Below are 9,572 nucleotides of genomic sequence, written 5' to 3'. Positions count from 1 at the left end.
TTTTGTTCAATCAAGTTCATATTTATATCAAAAACCAGCTTTTTACATTAGCATGTGACTAGCATGTGACTAGCATTCCCACCGAACACTTCCGGTGAATTTACTAAATTACTCACGATAAACGTTCACAAAAAACATAACAATTATTTTAAGAATTATAGATACAGAACTCCTTTATGCAATCGCGGTGTCCGATTTTTAAACTAGCTTTTCGGTGAAAGCACATTTTGCAATATTCTGAGTAGATAGCCCGGCCATCACAGGCTAGCTATTTTGACACCCACCAAGTTTGGTACTCACCAAACTCAGATTTACTATAAGAAAAATTGGATTACCTTTGCTGTTCTTCGTCAGAATGCACTCCCAGGACTTCTACTTAAACAACAAATGTTGGTTTGGTTCCAAATAGTCCATAGTTATATCCAAATAGCGGCGTTTTGTTCGTGCGTTCAAGACACTATCCGAAGGGTGACGCGCCCAGCGCGTTTCGTGACAAAAAATTTCAAAATATTCCATTACCGTACTTCGAAGCATGTCAAACGCTGTTTAAAATACATTTTTATGCGATTTTTCTCGTAAAATAGCGATAATATTCCGACCGGGAGTCGTTGTTTTCGTTCAAAGACTGAGAAAGTAAAATGGACTCTTCACGTGCACACATGCGCACGTCTCATTGTTCTCAGATTGACCACTTACCAAATGCGCTACTGTTTTTCAGCCATGGGCTGCAAAGTCATCATTCAACGTTCTGGCGCCTTCTGAGAGCCTATGGGAGCCTTAGAAAATGTCACGTTACCAGAGATCCTTTGTTTTGGATAGAGATGACAAAGAAGGCCAAGAAATGGTCAGAGAGGGCGCTTCCTGTTTGGAATCTTCTCAGGTTTTGGCCTGCCATATGAGTTCTGTTATACTCACAGACACCATTCAAACCGTTTTAGAAACTTTAGGGTGTTTTCTATCCAAATCAAACAATTATATGCATATTCTAGTTACTGGGCAGGAGTAGTAACCAGATTAAATCGGGTACGTTTTTTATCCGGCCGTGCAAATACTGCCCCCTATCCCCAACAGGTTAATAGTATGTTGTACCTAGTTTCCCTCCTTCAGGGAACAGTAGTTATAGTCATAACATGTGGATTTAATAGTATGTTGTACCTAGTTTCCCTCCTTCAGGGAACAGTCGTTATAGTCATAACATGTGGATTTAATAGTATGTTGTACCTAGTTTCCCTCCTTCAGGGAACAGTAGTTATAGTCATAACGTTACGCTTGTCATATGATGAACTTCAACTTAAATACTGGATCTTGCTGTCGGACAGTTTTTGGTATTCTGAAATACACTCGAACTACGTATAATTTAGTGGCTCCTTATGTTACGCTGGGAAAACAGTTTTCGTGGGCACAGAAATACAAATAATTTCAGAGTTTGCTAAATCCAATGTTTTTTAACTGAGAGTCATCTTGTAATCCAAGATGGCGTAGCAGTAAGACGTGTTTGTTGTAAATGTTGTTTTTTTCGTCTTTTTTGTTTATATTGCACTATATTTCAATCTCTTTTTCCATTTTTAAATTAAATATACCTTCCAGCAACCCGCCTCACCCAATGTGATACCGATCTGCTATCTTTTAGACCTTATAGCTAGAACCTCCATCAGCAGCTAGCCATCAGGAGCTAATTAGCTACTAGCTATTTAGTCATTGTTAGCCACTGCTAGCGGCCTTTACCTTTTTAGCTCAGACACCAGCCGCTTGTAGCCTGGATAATACCTGCCAGTCTGCACAGCGCGATCTCAACGGACTGTTTTTCTCCACTACATCACCATATTCCTGCCGTAAGCTCTGGACCATTACACCAGATAATCTTAGCTAGCCCTCGAAGCTAGCCTTGAGCCAGGCCCATCTCCCTGCCTGCTCAGTGGACCCTATGATCACTCGGCTACACAGCTGATGCCTCCCAGACTCTTCACTAAGACGACTAGAAGCCACTACATCACCGGATTCCTGCCGTAAACTCTGGACCTTTGCTCCAGATTGGCTATAGTGGCTAATGCCCTTGTCCCGAAGCTAACACCAGTTAGCCTCGAGCCAGGCGCATTTCCCGGCTAGCGTAGTAATGACTACCTAACAGCTTCCCTGGTTCATATATTGCTGTTCACTGGACCCTATGATCACTTGGCTACATAGCTGATGCCTGCTGGACTGTTCATTAATCACTGTACTCCATTTTGTTTATCTGTCGGCCCCAGCCTCGAACTCAGGCCCTGTGTGTAGTTAACTGACCCTCTCTGCCCATTCATTGCCATTTTGCCTGTTGTTGTTGTCTTAGCTGATTAACTGTTGTTGTCTTACCTGTTGTTGTCTTAGCTAGCTCTCCCAATCAACACCTGTGATTGCTTTTTGCCTCGCTTTATGTCTCTCTAATGTCAGTATGCCTTGTATACTGTTGTTTAGGGTAGTTATCATTGATTTATTTTACTGCGGAGCCCCTAGTCCCACTCAACATGCCTCAGAGAGCTCTTTTGTCCCACCTCCCACACATGCGGTGACCTCACCTAGCATAACTGGTGCCTCCAGAGATGCAACCTCTCTTATCGTCACTCAATGCCTAGGTTTACCTCCACTGTACCCGCACCCTACCAAACCCTGTCTGTACATTATGCCTTGAATCTATCCTACCACGCCCAGAAATCTGCTCCTTTTATTCTCTGTTCACAACGCACCAGTTCTGATAGCCTTTAGCCGTACCCTCATCCTACTCTGTTCCTCGGGTGATGTAGAGGTTAACCCAGGCCCTGTGTGTCCCCAGGCTCTCTCAATTGTTGACTTCTGTAACCGTAAAAGCCTTGGTTTTATGCATGTTAACATTAGAAGCCTCCTCCCTAAGTTTGTTTTACTCACTGCTTTAGCACACTCCGCCAACCATGATGTCCTTGCCGTGTCTGAATCCTGGCTTTGGAAGGCCACCAAAAATTCGGAAATTTCCATCCCCATCTACAACATTTTCCGTCAAGATAGAACTGCCAAAGGGGGAGGCGTTGCAATCTACTGCAGAGAGAGAACTTTGCAGGCTATCATACTTTCCAGGTCTATACCCAAACAGTTCGAGCTTATAATTTTAAAAATGAATCTCTCCAGAAATAAGTCTCTCACTGTCGCCGCCTGTTACAGACCCCCCTCAGCTCCCAGCAGTGCCCTGGACACCATATGTGAATTGATTGCCCCCCCATCTATCTTCAGAGTTTGTTCTGTTAGGTGACGTAAACTGGGATATGCTTAACCTCTCTAGGGGGTGTGGGACGCTACCGTCCCACATGGCCAACGTCCAGTGAAATTGCAGAGCGCCAAATTCAAAAACAGAAATACTCATTATAAAAATTCATAAACATACAAGTGTTATACATCGGTTTAAAGATGAACTTCTTGTTAATCCAACCACGCTGTCAGATTTCAAAAAGGCTTTACGGCAAAAGCATACCTTGCGATTATCTGAGAACAGCGCCCAGCAGACAAATCATTACAAACAGTTACCAGCCAAGTAGAGGAGTTACACAAGTCAGAAATAGCGATAAAATTAATCACTTACTTTTGATGATCTTCATATTGTTGCACTCACAAGACTCCCATTTACTCAACAAATTTTCGTTTTGTTCGATAAAGTCTCTCTTTATATCCAAAAACCTCCGTTTTGTTCAGTCTTTTTGTTCAGTAATCCACAAGCGCAAAGGCTTTCACAACAGCCAGGCGAAAAATCCGAAAAGTATCAGTAAAGTTTGTAGAAACATGTCAAACTATGTTTATAATCAATCCTCAGGTTGTTTTTAGCCTGAATAATAGATAACATTTCAACCGGACAATAACGTCGTCAATATAAAAGGTAAACAAGAAAGGCGCACTCTCGGTCTCGCGCATGAAAGAAATCTCTGGGACACTGAATGGTCCACACATTCAGAGTGGTCTTACACTCATTTTTGAGAATACAAGCCTGAAACAATTTCTAAAGACTGTTGATATCTAGTGGAAGCCATAGGAAGTGCAATTTGAGTCCTAAGTCAATGGAATCTGTATAGGCAGTCAATGGGAAAACTAAAAAAAAAAAAAAATCCCACTTCCTGGATGGATTTTTCTCAGGTTTTCGCGTGTCATATCAGTTCTGTTATACTCACAATCATTATTTTAACAGTTTTGGAAACTTTAGAGTGTTTTCTATCCAAATCTACCATGTTTACTTTGGGCACGCTTTTCATCCGGAGGTGAAAATAGTGCCCCCTACCGTAGTGAGGTTAACACCCCGGCCGTCCTACAATCCAAGCTAGATGCCCTCAATCTCACACAAATTATCAAGGAAACCACCAAATTCAACCCCTAAATCTGTAAACATGGGCACCCTCATAGAAATTATCCTGACCAACGTGCCCTCCAAATACACCTCTGCTGTTTTCAATCAGGATCTCAGCGATCACTGCCTCATTGCCTGCATCCGTTATGGGTCCGCGGTCAAACGACCACCCCTAATTACTGTCAAACACTCCCTAAAACACTTCTGCAAGCAGGCCTTTCTAATCGACCTGGCCCAGGTCTCCTGGAAGGATATTGACCTCATCACGTTAGTAGGGGTTGCCTGGTTGTTCTTTAATTGTAATTTCCTCACCACCTTAAATAAGCATTCCCCTTTCAAAAAACGTAGAACTAAGAACAGATATAGCCCTTGGTTCACTCCAGACCTGACTACCCTCGACCAGCACAAAAACATCGAATCGTCTCCGCGATATGCAACTTTTCAGAGAAGTCAGGAACCAACACAGTTAGGAAAGCAAAGTCTAGCTTTTTCAAACAGAAATTTGCATCCCGTAGCTCTAACTCCAAAAAGTTTTGGGACACTGTAAAGTCCATGGAGACTAAGAGCACCTCATCCCAGCTGCCCACTGCACTGAGGCTAGGAAACACTGTCACCACCGATAACTCCACAATAATGGAGAATTTCAATAAGCATTTCTCTACAGCTGGACATGCTTTCCTCCTGGCTACCCCAACCCCGGCCAACAGGTCTCCACCCCCCACAGCTACTTGCCCAAGCCTCCCCAGCTCCTCCTTCACCCAAATCCAGATAGCTGATGTTCTGAACGAGTTGCAAAATCTGGACCCGTACAAATCAGCTGGGCTAGACAATCTGGACCCTCTCTTTCTAAAATGATCCACCGCCATTGTGGCAACCCCTATTACTAGTCTGTTCAACCTCTCTTTTGTATCGTCCGAGATTCCTAAAGATTGGAACGCTTCCGTGGTCATCACCCTCTTCAAAGGGGGTGGCACTCTAGACCCAAACTGTTACAGATCTATATCCATCCTGCCCTGCCTTCCTATTTCGCAACAAAGCCTCCTTCACTCACGCTGCCAAACATACCCTCGTAAAACTGACTATCCTACCGATCCTTGACTTTGGCGATGTCATTTTCAAAATAGCCTCCAACACTCTACTCAGCAAACTGGATGCAGTCTATCACAGTGCCATCTGTTTTGTCACCAAATATTTGTCTCCAAACCCACTGGCTCCAGGTCATCTACAAGTCTTTGCTAGGCCGCCTTCACTCAGCTCACTGGTCACCATAGCAACACCCACCCATAGCACGCGCTCCAGGAGGTATATCTCACTGGTCGTCCCCAAAGCCAACACCTACTTTGGCCGCATTTCCTTCCAGATCTCTGCTGCCAGTGACTGGAATGAATTGCAAAAATCGCTGAAGTTGGAGACACTAACTTTAAGCATCAGCTATCTGAGCAGATTACCGATCGCCCGTCTGTAAATAGCCCATCCAATTGCCTACCTCATCCCAATGTTTTTATTTACTTTTTTGCTCTTTTGCACCCCAGTATTTCTACTTGCACATCATCATCTGCACATCTATCACTCCAGTGTTAATTTGTTAAATTGTAATTACTTCGCTACTATGGCCTATTTATTGCCTTACCTCCGTACTCCATTTGCACACACTGTATATAGATTTTTCTAGTATGTTAATGACTGTACGTTTGTTTATCCCACGTGTAACTCTATGTTGTTTTTGTTGCACGGCTTTCTTGGCCAGGTTGCAGTTGAGGTTGCAGTTGAGAACTACTTGCCTACCTGGTTAAACAAAGGTGAATTATTTTTTTCATTTTTTTTTTTTTAAATCTTAGCTTTATTGACAACACTTAAATGGATACTGTCATTAACGCAGTTCTTCACTAATTACACATAATTCTTAATACTGTAGCTGTTTAGTTACAGTCACATGTTCAACTATCATCAGCTGATCCAGGAAATCATTTTCGGAATTCCAGTCAAATCACAAACATCACGACATGCAACAACAACCAAAGTGCTTCTTCATTCTTTACTCTGGTAAAGACAGTTATGCCGTGCTCCATGTTGGATCCAACATCCCTAACAAATTGATGTTTACAATGTTATTGTCTGCTTGATTTACAGTAGGGTCTCGTTAGTCTGTTTGGACACAGAGATACTTAGCTCATAATGTGTAGAGAACTGTTCCTTGATGGATAGGCTATTGTACAACACACAGAGCTATTTTCCTATATTTGTTGTTAGATGAAGTTATGGGTCCTACAGTAGGTCTATGTTATTGTTAGGTGAAGTTATGGGCCAATTTGGCAAACAGTGTACAAACCCTCATTGTCAGGCTGATGGAAAAGCCAAAGAGCATTTTACTGGTTGAAGTGTTTAAGTACAAAGCGGTTGGTTGATTTGCGATGATGACACAAACATTATTTTAAGCAGGACATTCAAACGAGCCTCACAATTATAATCCAAAGTAGTGTGAAATGCTCTCATAAGCAACCTGGTAATGGAGGTCTTTTCTCACCATTTTTGCTCCAGGCAGATATACTACATACAATTTTAGCAAACACAGAAAGGGGCCTATATTGGAGACTAAACATCGTTTGGCACACTACTTAGAGTTTCAACAACATGAATAACTTATTTCTGGTATACAATCTTAGATGTTACTACTTATGTGACAACAAGACAAAATATGACTATTGTTGCTCATTTTAAAACAAATGTTAAATAATCATTACAGACGTTAATTGTTGTACAACATCAACATCATGGCTACGCTGTTGGCATCACCTTTTAAAGTGGATTTCTGCTGTTGTGGGCCTTTACCCATCTGTATGACTTTGTTGTTCACACAGGAGAGAGACGTGACTATTGTGGATCCTCTGGGGAGCCTCAACAACCTCATGATGCTGACAAGGTAGTGAAGAGTCTCTCCAGATTAGAACTCCTCAAGAAACACCAGCAGAGACCCACAGGCAAGATAATTCACCGCTCTGACTGTGGGAAGAGATTCACCTCATCAACAGGCATTAAAATTCATCAGAGAAGCCACACAGCAGATAAACCTTATTGCTGTACTCAATGCGGGAAGAGTTTTGATACATCTAGCCATCTTATTGTACACCAAAGAATACACACAGGAGAGAAATCTTATAGCTGTGATCAATGTGGGAAGAGTTTTACTCAGCTAAGCAGTCTGATATCACACCAGAGAACACACACAGGAGAGAAACCATATAGCTGTGATGAATGTGGGAAGAGTTTTACTAGGTCGAGAAATCTGACTCTTCACCAGAGAACACACACAGGAGAGAAACCCTATAGCTGTACTCAATGTGGGAAGTTTTTTTTTACATCCAGCTATCTGAAGGTACACCAGAGAAGACACACAGGAGAGAAGTCTTATAGCTGTACTTCATGTGGGAAGAGTTTTGTTCAATCTGGCGAACTGAAGATACACCAGAGAACACACACAGGAGAGAAATCTTATAGCTGTAATCAATGTGGGAAGAGTTTCACTCAGCTAAGCAACCTGATATCACACCAAAGAATACACACAGGAGAGAAACCTTATAGCTATGATCAATGTGGGAAGAGTTTTACTCACCTAAGCACCCTGATATCACACCAGAGAAATTGTATAGCTGTGATGAATGTGGGAAGCATTTTACTAAGTCGAGCAGTCTGACTCGTCACCAGAGAACACACACAGGAGAGAAACCCTATAGCTGTACTCAATGTGGGAAGTTTTTTTTTTTACATCTTGCCATCTGAAGATACACCAGAGAACACACACTGGAGAGAAACCTTATGGCTGTGATCAATGTGGGAAGAGTTTTACTCAGCTAAGCAACCTGATAGTACACCAGCGGACACACACAGGAGAGAAATCTTACAGATGTGATCACTGTGGGAAGAGTTTTTCTACATCTTGCTATCTAACTCTTCACCAGAGAACACACACAGGAGAATAACCTTGTGGCTTTGATGCATGTGGGAAGAGATACTCTGATAAAAGATCTCTGATTAAACATCAGAAAATACATGAAGTAGTTGTTTCATGATATCAATTAATTAATGTCACAATGTAGAATGTTTAAACATTGTAGTAGGAGTATTTTAATGATGACACAATGTAGAACCCTAAACGTTTGTCCCGTTCAATTGATTTCAGCATGATATGGATATTAGCCTCAGGGGGGAAAATCCAGGCTCTGAATTGAAAGAGTACTATTTATGTGATTTAACAAAAAGTGACTAACACAAAAAGAGCTGTGTTACACTTACCACGTTGGCGACCCACTTGAATCAAAATGCAACACTTCAAAATGTATCTAGCTGTTTTCTACAAATTGTCCTCTAACCAGGGATGTACACATTATTCCCAGATTCCGTGTGTTTTTTGAGCTGTTAGTTTTAACAGGACGTGCAACCTCATCTCCCTCCTCTCGCACAATTGATTTCAATGTGATATCGATGAGTGATGACAAATAAGTGTTGCATTCCTTTGTTTAGCGACCCCTACATTTAAATGCGTCACTCCAAAATGTAGCTGACTTTCTTCTGCAGGTTGTCCTCTAATCAGTGAGGTAAAATATATCTCCCATTTCCATGTGTTTTTTTAGTTGTGTTAGTTTCAACAGCACGTACAACCTGATTTCCCCCCCTAACAGATATCAGTGATTTATTGCTACTTGTCAAAACAGCGTTTTTGGTGCTTTTGCAGTTTATAAGGTGCTTGTTTAAAAAAAATACAAGTAATATGATTATTGTGGCAGATGTTTATGTAAATAGCACATTTATGTTTACGTTTTCAATTTATCCCAAACTGTTTCTACATATTGGTTATTGATTTGTACACGTTAAAACTGTGTTTTAACATTTAGGCTATCCCATCTAGCAAAATGTCATTGAAAAGCTGTTGAAAATAAGACTATGCAACCAAATATTTAATATTTCCAATTCATGTAACATTTAGTAATGATTATTATTATTGCAACCAACTGACAATTTTTTGGGTACAATTATATTGACATTGTTGCCCTGCTTTTAGAATATCAGGGTTAATTCTCAGATGTGCCAACCCAAATGTACTAGAGCATGACATTGGGGACTGGGCCCAGATCCAACAACATGCCTATCTAGTGAACCCTGAAAAGAGAGAGAAGCTCCGCAGTGAGGTGGAAAGTTACTACGGATATTGCAGGAGTTTCCTCTTGAATAAGACATGTCT

This window comes from Salmo salar, chromosome ssa02, assembly GCF_905237065.1.
Source record: "Salmo salar chromosome ssa02, Ssal_v3.1, whole genome shotgun sequence".
NCBI lineage: Eukaryota > Metazoa > Chordata > Actinopteri > Salmoniformes > Salmonidae > Salmo > Salmo salar.
Note: the sequence above shows the minus strand (reverse complement) of the source record.